Source organism: Ahaetulla prasina, chromosome 4, assembly GCF_028640845.1.
Source record: "Ahaetulla prasina isolate Xishuangbanna chromosome 4, ASM2864084v1, whole genome shotgun sequence".
In the NCBI taxonomy this organism is placed as follows: Eukaryota; Metazoa; Chordata; class Lepidosauria; order Squamata; family Colubridae; genus Ahaetulla; species Ahaetulla prasina.
Genome location: NC_080542.1, coordinates 114,022,683 through 114,041,850, shown reverse-complemented (window position 1 = coordinate 114,041,850; position 19,168 = coordinate 114,022,683).

The window sequence follows — 19,168 nt, the reverse complement described above, 5'->3', positions numbered from 1 at the left end:
TATACAACATCTTATTGATTATAGAATAAAACATGTTTGTGTAATGAAAGAAATCAGTTCTTTGTCTTGAATGATAAAATAGTGTTTTTTGAAAATGTCATTTTTCACTGCATCAATGTTTCTGCCTTGAGGCTTGCTTTCTATTCATATTTTCTTGCTGCAATCACCAAAGCCTTGTCACTGGATAATAATCTAATGTAATAGCTAGGAAAGGCAATTTAATGTCATACACAAATTGCTTTACAAGGTAAAACAATGTATTTAATAATATTTTTTAGAAAAACTTTCAATTTAATGTAAGAGGATGAGATGTTTACATTAACTTGTTTGTGACCCCCTCCCAAGCTATTGATACAAGAATCCCATTTTATATTCTGTTCCACATAAGTTGTAAAGATTTCATTCAAGTTCATACGTTATAAACTCAGATAAATAATTTATGTCATAGCTTACCTTTGTCTAGTACTAGATGGGGAAGGTAGTTACTCAATAAGTGCAGATTTCATAATCAAATGATACATTTGACCCTGGAATTTTTGCCAAATATACCTGTATAAAGCATAATATTTCCTAAATTTTCCATGTATTATAATAATTGTGCAGATCAGAATTAATATATAATCATTTCCTACAGATGTATTTGATGGATTTCTACCTGATGCATTAACATTATTCATGCATAGCCTCTTGATAGTCACTGAATACTGAATACTTTTCGGTGGCATTATTACTATTATTATTAATTACCCGTTATCCTGTATTTCCTCAAAGGAATTCACTTTCCTTTTCATTAGGGATGGGGAATCTACAATCCCCCGGCTACCTATGACCCAATTTACATGATTCTTCTCTATAACAAGTCTGTCTATTTGGATAAACTAAGCAGTGGTCCAAAGTCATCTTATGAATAAACAGGCCAATATTTTCAGTTTTTCTATTTTCTAGTCTAACATTCTATCCCTTCCTCCATGCCAATTCCAGAAAAGCTGCTGCATAAATTAATATGCATGTAGAGTTATAAGGGTGGAAATCTGTTATTTACAAAATTGACATGGATAGTATTTAGGACATCCAAAGATTATGCCAACTTGCATTTCCCCTCCTAACTGAATACATACAAATAACATTGCTTTAATAACACTGTCAGGATTCCAAGTAACACCCCAAGTAAGTAAGACTCCGAGGCAGGCATTTCCTCAAAGCTCCAATTTATTAGAGATATCATATTGGCACATCTGGAAAAACCCGAATCTGAAGCCTCCCAAGTTTTCCACACCCAAAGGACAGTCAAAGTCCCTTCCGCTGCACCCACATGTCCATCACATGGTCCAATCATGTCACCATCCTAACTGGAGTTGCTTCCCAGTCACACCTCTTCAGGTGCAAGCTGAACATCCTTGACTCCCAGTGAAAGAATGTTGTTGTTGTGGTGGCTATACATCTCTCCCCATCGCCATCCAACCCCCCTCCCAGTTCCCACAGCATGCCCATCCACCAAGTGTGGCAGAACTGAAGATCCAAAGAAAAAATGGCTTCCAGGGCTGACAAACATGTCTTTATGAAATTCCCTTCATCTCAATGCCAGTTCACAAGTAAGGCAGCTTAAAAGCATCTTTAGTTTACCCTCTGAAAATAATATTTTCTTTTTTCCAACAGAATTTTTTCCTGTTATTAGTGAGGTATGTTAGGAAATATGTTTCTAACATACTTCACCAACAACATGATTGATGATCTAGTCAGCAATAAGGTCCAGCTTCTTTTGAATTTTTTTCAGGCTGCTATGGTCACCTCACTTTCTCTTTCATCCTTCATCACTGTCTTTATATGGCTATTTTGGCTTGGGCAGCAAGAGAAACCAGACACTTACTCCTGCAGAAAACCCTGGCTATGTGATGCCTAGCTTTATGTTGCAAGGTGCATCAGTGTTGAATACATTACACATTTCTACAGGTCTGCCTAGAAGGAGTGTCAAGTACCCATAGTTTATTATTTAGGGGGAGATTAATATGTTAACTTTGAGCAGCCCTCTCTCAACAGAGGGAGATAAGACACCATGTATCTCTGGTCTACAACACAGTACTTTCAGAAGTCCCAAAAAAGATTCCACCTCCATTTACATTCTGACACAGGTGACCCTGAGGGCACAGATAAACCCCCAAGTGGCTCTCAGAGAGGGTGCTAATGACCAGATAAATGCAAAGAAATATAATCCTTCTAGCCCCTGCACCATCCTGTCAGAGCACATGAAACTTATAGAATAGAGTAGAGTAGAGTAGAGTAGAGTAGAGTAGAGTAGAGTAGAGTAGAGTAGAGTAGAGTAGAGTAGAGTAGAGTAGAGCAGAGCAGAGCAGAACAGAACAGAACAGAACAGAATAAACAGAGGTGGAACGGACTTTGGAGGCCTTCAAGTTCAACCCTTGGCCTAAGCAGGAAACTGTATAGCATTTCAGACAAATAGTTGTCCAATCTCTTCTTAAAAACTTCCAGTGTTGGAAAATCCACAACTACTGGAGGCAGGTTGTTCCACTGATTAATTGTTCTGTCAAGAAATTTCTTCTTACTTCCAGGTTGGTTCTCCTTGATTAATTTCTACTCCTTTTTTCTTGTCCTGCCCTCAGGTGCTTTGGAGAATAGATTGACTCCCTCTTCTTTGTAGCAACTCCTGAGATATTGGAACACTGCTATCATATCATCCCTAGTCCTTCTTTTCATTAAACTAGACATACCCAGTTCCAGCAATAGTTCTTTATATGTTTTAGTCTCCAGTCCGCTAATCATCTTTGTTGCTCTTCACTGCATTTTTTTAGCATCTCAACATCTTTTTTACATCATGGCGACCAAAACTGAATGCAGTATTCCAAGTATGGCCTTACCAAGGCATTATAAAGTGGTATTAACACTTCACTTGATCTTGATTGTATCTCTTTGATAATGCAGCCTATAATTATATTGGCTTTTTTGGCAGCTGTAGCACACTGCTAGCTCATATTTAAGTGATTGTCCACTAGGAGTCCAAGATCTCTCTTACAATTACTACTATTGAGCGAGGTACTACCTATACTGGACCTGTGCATTTGGTTTTTCTTGCCTAAATGTAGATCCTTATTTTTTTCACCATTAACTTTCATTTTGTTAGATAGCGCCCAATGTCAAGATCCTTTTAAAACTTAACCTTATCTTCTAGAATGTTGGTTATTCCTGACAGCTTGGTGTCATCTGCAAATTTCCTCATCTATCCCCTCATCCAAATCATTGATGAAGCTTCCTGGATGAGAAATGAAACATCTTCTTCTCCCTCAACAGAAAAACAACAACAGTTCAGTTGCCTTTTGAAAAAACATCTTTGAGACCACTGTGTCTTTTATGACACAGACATGCAGTTCTGATATCAATCTGTAAACTTAAACAGGGATAATATGCAGCAATGGCAAAACTAATGGTATATATACACAGGTTTAACCGATTTAAGCAAGAATGGTTCTGATACATTCATCATGCAACATAGCACATATAATCTGTCCCAGCCTCCTAACCCAGGAAGGGTTAAATGTCTACAATATTGTAAATTAGCAGATGTACAAAAAGGGCATGTTAGAAACCCATTTGTCTTCTTCTTTTTTGTTTTAATTATTAAATTTGTATTATTTATTTTTCCCATTTTTAACAAGTAAAAATAAACAGGTACCAAGAAACTACACAACAAAGACTAAATAATCACCTCAACCATTATTGTATAATCAATACTCGGTGCATCTGCAGCAGCTCTTTTTTCTCTAATGTCACACTCAACTTTGATTTTTTAAAAAACTCAAATAATTCTAGGCTTCGTGTATTTACATATAAATTGTAATTAATATTGAAAAAATATTTGTCCACTTTTCATTTTCAATATTCTAAGTTGACTAAATGATAGAATGTCAATACTTTTAACTAATATTGAATTAAGATCATAACAATATAATGTATCATGATTTACAATAATATAATAACAAAGGGGGAAAAATTAGAGGCCCAGAGGGGAATTACCTAAAACATTCTGTTTGAGTGATTGTGGTTAAACTTAGAACAGTTTCTAAACAGATTCAGTTTGTCTCCAAATTTTGCACATTGAAGAATTCTTGTATAGAATAATTCTCCAAAGGAAATCACTTAGAGTTATGAGGCATCTGTGTTTTGTGAAAATATTCACCTGAGAAACATTAGCTATTTTGAAAATGTATTTCTTGCATTGAAAAACCCTGGTGCCACCATCCCAGTTTTTAACAACCCAGCTGTTCCATTGCAGGAAATTAAAATTCACCTGCTGTGGTGAATAGTATTTACGGGTCACAGTAACACCAGTCATTGCCATTTGTAACCAGCTCTGAAAAGAAAAAATAGTAAATAAATGCTTTTGCAAGATAAAGAAAATCAAAATTCAGAAAAACTTTCTCAGAGATTTATCTCAGAGAAGTTTTGAGTCCTGAAATAACCTGCTTTTTAATTTAGATCTAGGGGTTGTACATTAATTTTTTATTAGGGCCAGAGTAAAATATCAGAGCATCTTAAATCCCTAGGCTTTTATCTTGTTCACTTCCTTTCTACATGTAATGTTAGTGGAACATCAATGATTTTTCAATGTATCTCCTCTGGATGTATTCCAGAATAAACCAAATGATTCCATCCTGACCTTATATTGTAATTCCTTTCTTGCAAAAAGGAATGCAGTTCAGGAATAGCCTTTCATTTCTTCATATTACAAGGAACAAAAATTAATTTGCTTTCTTTTAATTAAAAACTAACTTGAACCTATTGTAAACTTGTCAGATCAAGTTGATTCTGGGGAAAAGACAGATGTGATCTTTAATAAATCTCAAATTATGTGGGATTAATTGGTAGTTGGGTAATTTTAGATCTTCCTTTTATAGGCTTCTATATATCTTATTTATAATACAGTACTATTATAAATACAGCTACTCCCACCCTTAATAACAATAAAGATGCCTATAGTGATTTTCAATCATCCAGGTCATGGTTTCCCAAAGATGCTTTTTTTCAAAAGGCATCTGGACTTTCTTGTTTTTTTCCTTGAAAAACTGAATTGAAAAAGCTTCTTAGAAGAGAAGTGAAACACTTTCAAGAAAAAAAACCCAGGAAAGTCCACTTGTCTTTTGGGATTTATTAATCCTTTGGGATTAATAAAGATAACAACAACAACAACCAGTATCTCCTTCCAAGTATTTCTTGACTTGCAACCATTTGTTTAAGGACAATTTAAAGTTATGGCCACAATGAAAAAAGTCATTTATGACCATCCTCAAAGGTACAACCATTGGACCAATTTGCACACAGCTGACATTTATAATGGTTGCAGCATCCTGTGGCCATATGATCACAATTTGTCATTTTCTCAGCAAGCTTCCAAGAAGCAAAGCCAACTGGAGAAACAAGATTTTGTTTAACAGTCATGTGGTTTGGTTAACAACTATGCTGATTTGCTGAATGACTGTGGTAAAAAAAAAATCGTAAAAATGATGACTAGCTTAATGACTACATTGTTTAGTGACTGAAATTCCAGTCCAGATTGTGGTTGTAAGTCAAGAACCATCTCTAGTGGTCCAATTGGCTCTGAGATTGGCTTCCTTCATTAAATAATTTTTAATCTTAAAAAAGCACGTTATTATATTTAAATGAAAATATTAATTTAAAATATAAGGACACAAAACTTCTTTACACAAACAAGAATTTAAGAATAATACAGTGAGTAGCATATCTCCTAATGGGACCTTTGTGTGTTGATACGGAAAAAATGATGCTGGTCTTATTTGCTCTTCTCCTTGTCATTTCCAGCCTTCAGCTGGGAATAGGTGGGCTTGGACTAATGTTGGGATTCATCTTCCACCCTGAGGATAAACTTGAACTGCCCCATTTACAAATTCTGATTAAACATAACTTACTGTTCTGAGATGCTCAATTGCTGGAGCCTCCCAGAAGTAGTGTTAGTTATAATCTGAGATCATGGCAGGTGCATAATGCACCTGTGTGCCTACTGTCCCTGTCCTAATATTCCTTTTTACTTACTCTTTTCATATATCAAAATTATGTTTACTTGTTTAACTTGTTATCTTATATATGATTGACAAAATAAATAAATAAATTTAAAAAAAATAAAACTTGTCCAAAAAATAGTAGAGAGCATATTTTCTGATCCCTTCGAGATCAACTTCTTCACTGCTTTTTACATACTCATTATTTTTTTCTCTATGCACATTTAAATATAAGGGAACTAAAAGTAGACTTTTCAAAATAAAGTTGTCAGTGTTTACATGCAGTCTGAATGATTCTTCTTTCTTGCAGAATAATACTCCATTTTTTTAGAGTGGAAGATCAATTAGTTTCCGTAGCAACTCACAATTCCTCTCATCTGTAGACCGGATATAGATAAGTGCCATAAACAAAATGTAAGTATTTGTTTTTTCCCCCAAAAAGACCAGAGGAGTTTATTGGTAGTGTAGGAAGTTAACTACTTCCATCCTTCTCCTAGGAAAATGAAATATTTTAGGAAATATCAAAAGGGCAGAATATTTCCCCTAAAAGGGAGGCAGAAACTCAGCCACCCCCCACCTTTGTCAATGGGCCATTAAAGCCTGGGCCAGTCTATTCTACATAACAAAGTTCTACCTCCTTCAGGCAGAGCCATAATAGGAATCCCAAAACATCATCACCCAGGAAGGCTCAACCAAGCCTGGGTTTCAGGGCAGCCTACAGAGTTGCCCCTACATGGCCCCATGGGAGTCTGACAACCAATCAGAATACAAGCTCAAATTCAGAAGCCAAGAGAGGGCATAAAACCGGGGCACTCTCAGCATCTCTTCTCTTTTCCCTCCAGGATCTCAAACCATGTGGTCCTGTCCACCATTAAAAACCGTATCTCCAAGCAGTATCCATGTTTCCAGTGTCTTTCTTCCCCACTTGGAACTGAATCCAGATGGACATTTCTTCCAACAGTGGAAAAATATTTGTTTACGAAATCTTGCCAAGAAACACAAAATATCTTCCCACTAATCCTTATGTATTATGTCTCTTCTGACATATTTCTCCACCAGCTATTTCTTATTCTCTTTATGCCTGATAATAAAGGATACCACCAACAATTTAAATGGTAACACTTATTTATAACAAACTTTAAAAAAATAGCTTGCATTTTAAAATTGGCTGCAAACAGAATTAAGAACCAATGAGCTCAGCAGGAACTTAATTTTAAGAAACAATGTGTAGGATTGCAGTCATGGCCCATAAATCTAAGTGTGAAATTTGATAAGTGGACTGTTTGCTTACTCTAGATGTCTGTGTTTTATGAGGAAGTTATTAACCAGGGTGAAAGCTCATTTGAATAAAAATTATAGGGGTGGAGGGTGGGAAGGAACCAGTACTGTATTATCCTGCTGTAGTTATGAATTTGTCTTGGTGATAGGGCTACATGACCATTACAGTATTTTTTTTAGAACTCATTGCTGTGTTACTGGGAAATATTTATGATTAGATCAAATGAGAACAGATTAAATGAACTTGACTCAAACACTACTTTTGTAAGGGCAAAAATACTCCTTTTCACTATATCAAAGTTGTTCCCCACTCTTTGCTATGTTTCCCAAAAAATTAGTTCCTGTTCCCATTACCAAAACTAAAAATTAACATTTTCTAACATTCTAAGGTGTTTTTCTTTTGGCTGGAAAATATCCCAGAATCAAATTTTAGCATCTCTCATGTGTTCTTCAGATTTACGCTGTAACATTCATTAAGAGGATTTCTTGTCCTAGTTCCTTTTCCTTATTTTTTTTCCCTTCATGAATATTCAGCTTCAGTTCTGATATCATACCTTAATTAAACTACTGTTTTCAATTGTAATTGTATTGGAACTAGAAAACTGAGATTTATTCTATCTTTAAAAACACTCATTTTAGTGTCTTAATGAAAGAATTAGATCTCATTTTGGATGCTCAGAGAAAATGTGTGTTTAACCCAACCATGCTGTTTAGCTAATATCAAGCACAGGATGGAAAAAAGGAAAGAAGGAAGGAAGTGGGAGAACGGGAATGAAAGGCACAAGGAATGTTTCTTATTTATGCATGGTGACTGTTCCCTTAAGTATAACTCAGATGAATAATTAATATCTCAACTCAATTCAGTTGCAGACAGTTTCAACTAACAGTATATTCCCAGAATTCTAGATGTGAGAGTCATTAGCATTTCCACGCCATGAAAAGCAACTAATTTAACAAAGAAATAGATTTACCTTTATCTATATATTAGGAAGCCATTGTTAAATTGCTCATTTCATAAGGAATAAAGAATTCTACAAATATTTCAGATCATGGGCAACATGTGGTACAGACTTCTGCTTCTTGGCACCACATTAATTTAAATGATTTCATGGTTAGAATTTGTTTTTAATTTTAAAAAAAGGTTTAAAGGTAAAGATAAAGGTTCGCCTTGCACATATGTGCTAGTCATTCCCAACTCTAGGGGCCGGTGCTAATCTCCATTTCAAAGCCAAAGAGCCAGCACTGTCCGAAGACATCTCCCTGGTCATGTGACCGGCATGACTAAACGCCAGAGGCGCATGGAACGCTGTTACCTTCCCACCAAAGGTGGTCTCTATTTTTCTACTTGCATTTTTTATGTGCTTTCAAACTGCAAGGTTGGCAGAAGCTGGGAAAGTAACTGGAGCTCACCCCGTTATGCAGCACTAGGGATTCAAACCACTGAACTGCCGACCTTTTGATCAACAAGCTCAGCATCTTAGCCACTGGGCCACCGTATCCCCCAAAAAGGTTTAAACACTTATAAATACTATAAAATACCTCTTCCTTTGTTGTTGTTAGTCGCGAAGTCTGACCCATCGTGACTCCATAGACAATGTTCCTCCAGATCTTCCTACCTTCTACCATCCCCCAAAGTCCATTTAAGCTCATGCCAACTGCTTCAGTGACTCCATTCAGCCACCTCATTCTCTGTCATTCCCTTCTTCTTTTGCCTTCAATTGTTCCCAGCATTAGGCTCTTCTCCAGTGAGTCCTTTTTTCTCATTAGGTGGCCAAAGTATTTCAATTTCATCTTCAGGATCTGGCCTTCTAAAGAGCAGTCAGGGTTGATCTCCTCTGGACTGACTTGTTTGTTCGCCTTGCAGTCCAAGGGACTCGCAGGAGTCTTCTCCAGCACCATAGTTCAAACGCCTTCTATTTCTTTGCACTGTTCATCTAAGAAGGTATTCTTATCTCTTCTAGCTATTCTCTGGAATTCTGCATTCAACTGGGTGTACCTTTCTCTTTCTCCCTTGCCTTTCTCTTCCTTTCTTTCCTCAGCTATTTGCAAAGCTTCCTCAGACAGACATTTTGCTTTCTTGCCTTTTTTTTTCTTTGGGATGGTTTTAGTTGCTACCTCTTGTACAATGTTGTGAACCTCTGTCCATAGTTCTTCAGGCACTCTGTCTATCAGATCTAATTCCTTAAATCTATTTGTCACCTCTACTGTATATTCATCAGGGATATGATTTAATTTATACCTGAGTGGCCTAGTGCTTTACCCTACTTTCTTCAATTTAAAACTAAATTTTACAATGAGAAGCTCATGATCTGAGCCAGAGGTGAAAAGCACTTACCTTCACTACTGGTTCAGGAAGCTGTGGGAGTGCACGTGCCTTTTCTGCACACATGCATAGCCTTCTGCGCATGCACAGAGGGTCAAAAATGGGATGTAATGATATCCCGGCAGGATGGCAGAGCCTCCCGCCACCGGCTCTACCGGTTTACGCAAGCCAGATAGAATTGGCTGGATTTCACCGCTGATCTGAGGCACAGTCAGCTCCTGGTCTTATTTTTACTGACTGCATAGAGCCACGATGGCGAACCTATGGCATGCGGAGCCATATTGGTGGACATGCGAGTTCACCTCCGGAGCTGGCCACCTAATTTTCAGGTGTTCTGGGCCCAGCAGAAGTCAGGAAACAGGCTGTTTCTGGCTTCCGAAGGGCCTCCAGGCAGGCGGGGAAAGCCGTTTTTGCCCTCCCCAGGCTCCAGAGCTTTTCAAGAATGAAAAACGGGCCTATCGGGCCCACCATGCCATCACATGCCAAAAGCAGGGGGAGCACGGGGAGTTGAATGGGCATGCACAGGGAGGCGGGGCACATAGAATTATGGGTTTGGGCACATGCATGCGCGACCCCTCTGCTCTCCCAGCTTTTGGCATGCGATGGCAAAAAGGTTAGCCATCACTGGTATAGATCTTTTCCATCTTTGGCTGCAGACCACATAGTCAATGTGATTTCTGTGTTGACTGTCTGTTGGTGTCCATTTATAGAGTTGTCTCTTGGGTTGTTGGAAAAGAGTGTTTTCTATGACCAGCGTATTCTCTTGACAAAATTCTATCAGCCTGTACCCTGCTTCATTTTGTACTTCAAGGCTAAACTTGCCTGTTACTCCAGTTATCTTTTGTCTTCCTAGTTTAGCATTCCAATCCCCCACGATGATAAGGACATCATTGTTTTGTGTTAATTCTAGAAGGTGCTGTAGGGCTTCATAAAACTGGTCAATTTCATTCTCTTCAGCACCAGTGGTTGGGGCATAGACTTGGACTACTGTGATATTTAATGGTTTGTCTTGGATTAGAACTGAGATCATTCTGTCATTTTGGGGATTGTATTCCAGGACTGCTTTTCCTACTCTTTTATTGACTATGAACGGTACTTCATTTCTTCTGAGGAATTCTTGCCTGCAGTAGTATACCTGATGTTCAACTGAATTAAATTCACCATTTCCTGTCCATTTAATTCACTAATTCCTAAAATGTTAATGTTCAGTTTTGTCATCTCTTGTTTGATCATGTCCAGCTTGCCTTGATTCATGGATCTTACATTCTAGGTTCCTATGGAGTATCAGACTTTACAGCATCAGACTTTCCTTTTACCACCAGATACTGTCAGGGTTCCAAGTAACACCTCAAACAAAATAAAACTTCGAGGCTTGAGTCTCCTCAAAGTTACATTTTATTAGAGATGTCATATTGGCACATTTGGGAAAACCCGAATCTGAAAGTTTCCAGGTTTTCTCCACCCAAAGAAAAGTTCAAGTCCCTGCCCAATACCCACAAGTCCATCACATGATCCAATCAAAGCACCGTCCAAACTGGAGATGCCTCCTAGTTCCAGCCTTCTTTTTTTTTTTTTTTTTTTCTTCAAAAAAGTTTTTATTGGTCAAAAAAGGTTTATACAAATACATATCAGGTATGGTAAATTTTCATTTTTCTTATGCAAGATAAGAATTTTACTCAAATTTTAAACACATACAACAGCCATATGGCAAGCAGGTGACACGAAGTAGCTAAATTTACAAATCTTACATACGCAATAAAGAAGGGTCAAGAATAAACAGAATATCATACAGAAGAGAATAAGGAAAACCAACACAATACCAAATATCTTTGTCACTTCCTAGTTTTGGATCTCAGAACTCTGGGTTCAGCCTGACCCAACTCCAGGGCCGCAACAGCGGCAGCCGCCTCCGCCCCATGGTCTATAACCTCCCCTTCTTCAATTCCTGGGTCATCTAATTCCAGGAGGGCTTTGTGTTCCTCCACGTAGGCCGCAGCCTGCGCAATTGTACTAATTTTTTCGTAATGCCCTCCCGGAAAATCATCAATCCCTCTGGCATCAGCCATCTGAAGCCTACTCCCTTCTGGTACAATTTGCTTGACAAAAAGTAATATTTCTTTCTCATTTCACGTACCTGTCTGGGAATCTGCCTCAGAATGGCTATCTCCCTGCCCCTATAAGTCAGTGCCCCACTCCTATGTTTTCTAAGAATTTCATCTCTCGTCTCTCTTCTCACAAATTTGACATGAACCTCTCTGGGAACTGCATGCGTGCGTGTATATTGTGAATTAACTCTATAAACTCGATCCACATCCCAATTCATAAAGTCAACACCTCTCCCAAGAAATTCTCCCAACAATTTAGTCACAACATCTCTCAAATCTTCTTGGTCCACTTCTTCCAAATTTTGAAACCTAAGGAAATAAGACATTTTATCCATCTGTAGTCCAAGCACAGCATTGCCTGTCGTCTCCTCTCTTTTCTGCACTGCCGCATCTCACCCTCAGACCTTCCACTTTCTGCTTGTTTTCTGCTGAGACTTGTTGAGTATCCTTTAAATCCTTTTGGATAGTCACAATTTCTGCTCTTATTTCCGTTTGGCCTCTTTGCAAATCATCCAGTTTCTTGTCCATATTGGATAACTTTTCCAGAATTCTCTCCATCTCTCCAGCAGTTGGTCTCTGACCTTTTGCCATTTAAAAAAAAATTTCAAAATCCTCAGGCAAGCACAGTATCCTTGTAATTTCCTCCGGATCCACCAGGGGGCACTCACAGGAGCAACGAGTCCAGAGTACAGTTAGTCAACCAGGAAGCCGAAGGGAAGTGATGTCATCAAGATTCTCATAGTGAAGGCGGAAGCTGGACGCCACCACTGTTCCCCAGAGGGAGGGGGGGCCTCAAACCCTCCCTCCTAAATTTCTCCATCACCTCTTCTCTCCAGAGCTCCACAAAACCGGTAATCTTCTTATTTTAAGTTCTCCTCTCTCCAGAATGACTCGTGCTCCTTCCAGCCGCAGGGGAGAAAAACCCCCCCGCACTCCGGAGCACTCCACTCGCGTTTACCGATATCCCCTTCCCTTCTCCATTCCTCAATTCTTCTCCGTTCCCTGTTCACCACCAGGCTGCTGCAGTTATAAATCCAAAGCCCCGGTGTCACCGGGCACAGCGGCCCAGGCGACGACCAAAGTAATGGCCGTGGCCTGTGGCCTCCGAACCCCGCCGAGCCTAGGACGCGCCAGCATCGGTCCCCCCAGTCCTGTATGTCGGCTGGGAGACCCCTGGCGAGCCGTCCGTGCGGCAGGTGTCCTTTTCGGAACACCTGGCCCCTAGGGGCCTCGGCGGCGGCCGGATTCGGGCACTGGAGGCAGGAGAAGCGCCTCCAGACGACCGTTGCCACTGGACACCGGAAGTCGTCTCTCCTAGTTCCAGCCTTCCAGGTGCAGAGCAAGATGTCCTTGACTCTCTGAGAAAGGAATGTTATTATGACTCTATATCACCTATGCTCCATACAATCCCCCCTCTCACTTTCTCACAGTAGTAAACATGGTAAGTCTGAAGGCCTAATGCAAAAGATGGCTTCTAAGTCTGACAGATACATCCACAGCTGAGTATCCTTTCCGCTTTGGCCCAGTCATTTCATTATTTCTGGCGCTACTAGTAGTAGCCTTTTGCTCTTGCCCAGTAGCATATTGGACACTTTCCGACCTGAGGGGCTCATCTTCTAGTATCATATCTTTTTTCCTTTTTGTACTGTCCATGGGGTTTTCATGGCAAAGATACTGGAGTGGTTTGCCATTTCCTTCTCCAGTGGATCACGTTTTGTCTGAATGCTCTGCTATGACGTGCCCATTTTGGGTAGCCCTGCAATGCATAACTCATAGCTTCATTAAGCTAAGCAAGCCCCTTTGCCACAACAAGGCAGTAATCCATGAAGGGGAAAAGCTACCCTTGGCATCCTTAGGAAATTATAAAATTATCATTTCACTATTGTCTCACCATAAAACTGCACTGTTGCCATGATGTCTCTGTGTGGGCACTTAATTACTTCCTGTGTACAGAAGAAAAGATTAAAAGAGGTATCAGAACAGATTTTCAAGACTGCATTTATGAACATAAAACTAAAAATCCTATAACCTGAGGACTGTCATCTGCTAAACAATATTAAATGTTAAAGACCCAGAAGGTGCTCTGGAATTCACCTCTGTAGAATTTTGAATCTTTTGGTTTTCTCTCCAGAGGCTAATTTCAGAACATTGTGATAACTTGAAAATAATTATTTGATAAGGAAAACATGGCAGGCCAGAAACTTTTTTTAAAATGCACAAGGTCTTTGTAAATCACCCCTAAAATAATAAAAATCACATCCATAACATAAGGCAACAGTTACTTCTTGACCTCTCCTACTTAGCAATATCCATCTTTCCACAAAATCATTTTAAAAGCTTTTTAAAACCAGACAGCAGTGCTGCAAATGGCCTGAGCTTGATTTCCTTTTGTTGAAATAATGATGCTGAAAGTTCTTATTATTCTATCCTTATTTACTGAATACACCAAGCCTTTTTCATCTAATATACTGCATGTAGCTAAAAGAGGACTACAAATACACAAGAAGAACATAGGGGTTATTATCTGGGAAAATTGGCCCATCCACTTGAAAACAGAGTTTCAAGGTTCCGAGTAATGAATCCAAACCAATCAGCACTTCAAGACTTTTAGCTTTCTCAAAGGACTGTTTTACTGAATACATCATTTTGGCACTAATGGAAATAAAACCAGCTCTAAATATTTTCTATGGTTTCAGTATAATAAAGAAAAGATAACTCCCTCCCTCATGGTCACAGGTCACATTGTCCAATTAGATGTTCTGGCATCTCCTTGGCAATTCCCTCCGTCTCTTGCCAGTATCTGTTGAGATGACCTTGGTTCCCATGAGATGGTCTGTTGTTGTCTGGGCTGACATTCGAGACTTCCCTCCCCACACACACAATGTGTGGCAATCTGAGAAACGGAAAGATGGCTGCATCAATCCTGAACCATTTTGAAGTTGACACAGAGTGAAGAATACATAAAGAAAAATTATAGTATTATTTACTGCAGGTCTCCTACTCAGACAGGATCACATGGACAATGCCTTCTTAGTGAATTAACCAAGTTTTCAAGAGGGCAGGATATAACAATAACAGGACACTTCAAACTATATTGATGTAGATAGGAAAACCCAATTCAGCAAGGACTGGGCATTCCAAAACATTTCTGATCTACAGTATATACTGATATTTATTTAACTTTTCAGAAGATTAAAAATACTGAGCTGATCAGCTAACCTGGACCTAATCATGATCAATGTAGAAAAGTGGTCCCCAACCTTTTTGGCTCCACAGACCAGCAGCAGCAGTGGTGGTGGTGGCAATGGTGATGGCGGGGGAAAGGGGATGGTTTCATATGTGCAAATTAATCCTGCTTGTGTGCAAATGGAGTTTCATGCGCTCACCTCCTGCTTCCACGGCCCAGTTCCCAACAAGGCGAGGACCGGGATTGATCCATTGATCTGAGTTATGGGGACCCCAATAGACTGAAGATGTCAGGTATATTGTTGGGTATTGACCATGTTATGTTAAAATTCAAAATGGGAAATGGCTGGAAGCTGAGAGAAATTAGTCATATCCTTTGGGCTTCAGGTTGCATCTTGGTCAGTACACAATGGCATAAAATCCTACATGATATATAAAATTCAGATAAGAAATACTAAAAAAAGAAAATACTGAAAGCAAAGATACAAATGCTTAAAAATCAGAAGAAAAATGAAGACCTAAATAAATTAATAGCAAGTTAAGAAGTAAAAAGGAGATGCATAAGAGATAGAATGTTGATATAATATACCTTGATATAGGTATTGTATATGACACTCTCCTATTATCCTACAGGGAAGATGTACACAAGGGGGTGGGGCAGGGGTGGTATTCTCTTACTTTTGCTACCAGTTCACAAATGTGAGCATGCGTATAACTTTGTACGAAAAAACTTTAGAAAGAGAAATCAATTTATAATTGTAATTGTAACTTCTGTAAAGAAGTTTGGAAGCCTTCTTTACATCTTTTTTATTTCTTTTCTATTTTTTTGCTATTGTTTTCTTTATTTCTTTTTCTTTTCTTTTTTCCTTTCTTGCTCTACTTTAATTTATATTAGTTTTGCATGTGTGTAGGGGCTCTTTGCTCCATATACTGTGAACCATTCCTTGTGAGCATTTCCTAATATTGGAATCCTTTATAACTTACAAGTCAAGATGATTTTCAAAGGTGTACAGTAAGCTTCGATTTCAATACCTTTCATAACATTCCACTGATAGCATCTCTACCCCAAACTGCAGAGAAGTCAGCTAATGGCACATACAATACATATGAAATGGAATTTAAATCAGTTTGATGCCAAGATGAACTATAATTTAGAATTGGAAGTGATAAAAAATCTTGAATTATTATCTACAGGCCAGTTCTTCAAATCATAGATCAAAACTTTAAAATCTACATCAGCAGTATTTATTTGTTTGTATCTCATAAAACCATATAACATACACAAATTTTAATTTTTAAATAAAATATTGCTCTTTTAACATCTGTACCATATATATATATATATATGTTTTAATGCATAAGGTGGTTGGCATTCACCCAAGTAAAGTAAAGAAAGTAGTGCTTCTTTTTCTCTACAAGTGATTTTTTCCCCTTAATTGTGTATTTAGATAGGCAATTTCTCTCATGACTTGCTAAATATATTTGCACAGAAAGGTGACACATATTAAACTGTATCCTGTGGATCTGTCACTATTTAATGGCATGTTTCTTTAGACTGAATGACAGAAATATGATTGTATCAGTAGGATCCTGGAATTTCTTGTCATTATAACTGCCTGAAGAACACTATCCTACAATGGATGTGGCTTCTTTTCATTCCTACATCTTTGGCTAGGATTTTTAAATGCCTTTCAAATGTTCAATTTCCTACCCCTTTAATTTTAAATTCTTGACCTTATCTGATTGATTCACCACCAGCAGCCAGATTATATAAGCAATATCAGTTGCTTTTTCTGCTATTCCTCATAGAGATTTTTATGATTTTGTAATGCCAGCTTCTTAACATATAGAATAGAATAGAATAGAATAGAATAGAATAGAATAGAATAGAATAGAATAGAATAGAATAGAATAGAATAGAATAGAATAAACAGAGCTGGAAGGGACCTTGGAGGTCTTCAAGTCCAATCCCCTGCCTAAGAGGAAATCTTATAACATTTCAGACAAATGGTTGTCCAATCTCTTCTTAAAAACTTCCAATGTTGGAGCATTTACAACTTCTGTAGGCAAGTTATTCCACTTAATTGTTCTGTCAGGAAATTTCTCCTTAGGTCTAAGTTGCTTCTCTCGATTAGTTTCCACCCATTGCATCTTATCCTGCCCTCAGGTGCTTTGGAGAATAGATTGACCCTCCTCTTCTTTGTGACAACCCCTGAGATATTGGAACACTGCTATCATGTCACCCTGAGCCTTCTTTTCATTAAACTAGACATACCCAATTCCAGCAACAGTTCTTTATATGTTTTAGCCTCCCGTCCCCTAATCATCTTTGTTGCTCTTCTCTGCATTTTTTTAGAGTCTCAACATCTTTTTTACATCATGATAACCAAAACTTTTAAATTTAAACTGGATGCAGTATTCCAAGTCTAGCCTTACCAAGGCATCATAAAGTGATATTAATACTTCACATGATCTTGATTCTATCTTTCTGTTTATGCAGCCTAGAACTGTGTTGGTTTTTTTGGCAATTGCAGCACACTGCTGGCTCATATCTAAATGGTTGTCCACTAGAACTTCAACATCCCTCTCACAGTTACTACTATTAAGCAAAGTACCACATATTCTGTATCTGTGCATTTTGTTTTTCTTGCCTAAATGTAGAACCTTACTTTTTTCACTATTGAATTCCATTTTGTTAGATAGTGCCCAACGTTCAAGTTTGTCAAGATCCTCCTGTAACTTGGGTCTATCTTCTGGAGTATTAGCTATTCCTGCCAGCTTGGTGTCATCTGCAAATTTGATGAGTTCCCCATCTACCCCTTTGCCCAAATAATTGATGAAGATGTTGAAGAGTACTGGGCCTAAAACAGAGATGTAGATGCAGTTCCATTGAGGACTACAAACTGAGTGTGGTTGGTCAGCCAGTTACGAATGTAAGACCTGGAAGCCATCTTGTGGTGATGCTATCTAACACACATTTCTCTCTCTTATCAAATAGTAGAGGAGTGGGAGTCCTAGCATGGAGCAACCTTTTTCTGAGTGTAGATCACAGACATTAGAAGATTATGAGACCAATCACCAAAAATCACATTGTTCACACTTCTTGCGAGTTTAATGCAGCACAAAAGGCTAAGTAGCATGATGGTGTCAGAGTTTTGTATGAAGCCTAAATGTTCTTTTTTGTTTTTGCAACACACCAACCTTTCAGAAAGATCTGGATATGCAAGTCTCCTGTGCAAAGTTTAGATTCTCATTCTGTAGACAGAGAGAAGAGCAAAGCAAATAGGTGGAATGAGGAAAACTTTGTAAGATAGGAAATATTTTATTAACTAGACTAGATGGGAAAGTTGGGCAGTGATTGTTATCTCAGGGCAGTTATGCTGGGAGAAAGTGAATAAAAGAAATGTATAGTCTGCCAGTATGTTGCAAGCTGCAACAGTTTAAGAGAAGTTATTTAAGGCAAGAAAATACTTTTTTCTTTTCCTTTGCTTCAATGAATAAGAGTGGCTAACTTCAAAATGAAACTCAGATTTCAAGAATTATGCCAATTAAGGTTCAATCAACACTCAACGTATTTTGGTTCCAGACACTTTGCACTACTTGGAAAACAGCAAAAAGGATGCTATTAGATAGTGGGTTCTCCATTTGATCTGCATTTTGTAAGTTCTGTAAAACATTTAACAAGGAATAAAGGAAGAAAATATTGTTTCAGTAGAATAAGGCTACAGTAATACTGTTAGTTTTTTCAAATCAAGACAAACTGAGCATGGCCTCCAAATAGAATAATAGATTCTGAATGACATCTGATGCCAAATTTGATAATTCTATTCACCAGTTGATGATACAGATACTGGAATGTACCCTTTCACTGATGAAGGCAGGAAATGTGACAATTTCATGCATCATTGTGTCATATTATATAAGACAACTCACCATTATGATACTGTGGTATTACTTTTAAAATATTAAATAAATATTATCCCTAATTCACTTGTTTTCATTTTCAGTTCAAAGAGAATATTCAGTTAGAATATTCACTACCATAAATAGTTTCAGCTAGAATGAATGATGATATCTCATTTCCAAAAGCATGCCAGAATGCAGGATGGTTTAACAACATAAATTCAGAAGATTAAGATGATCTAAGAAATACTCACTTCCTATTATCAATCACATCTTCAAATTTTTTTAAAAAAGAATATTTCATTAAGATTTTAATATTTAATATATTATATTCATCTTTCTTATTT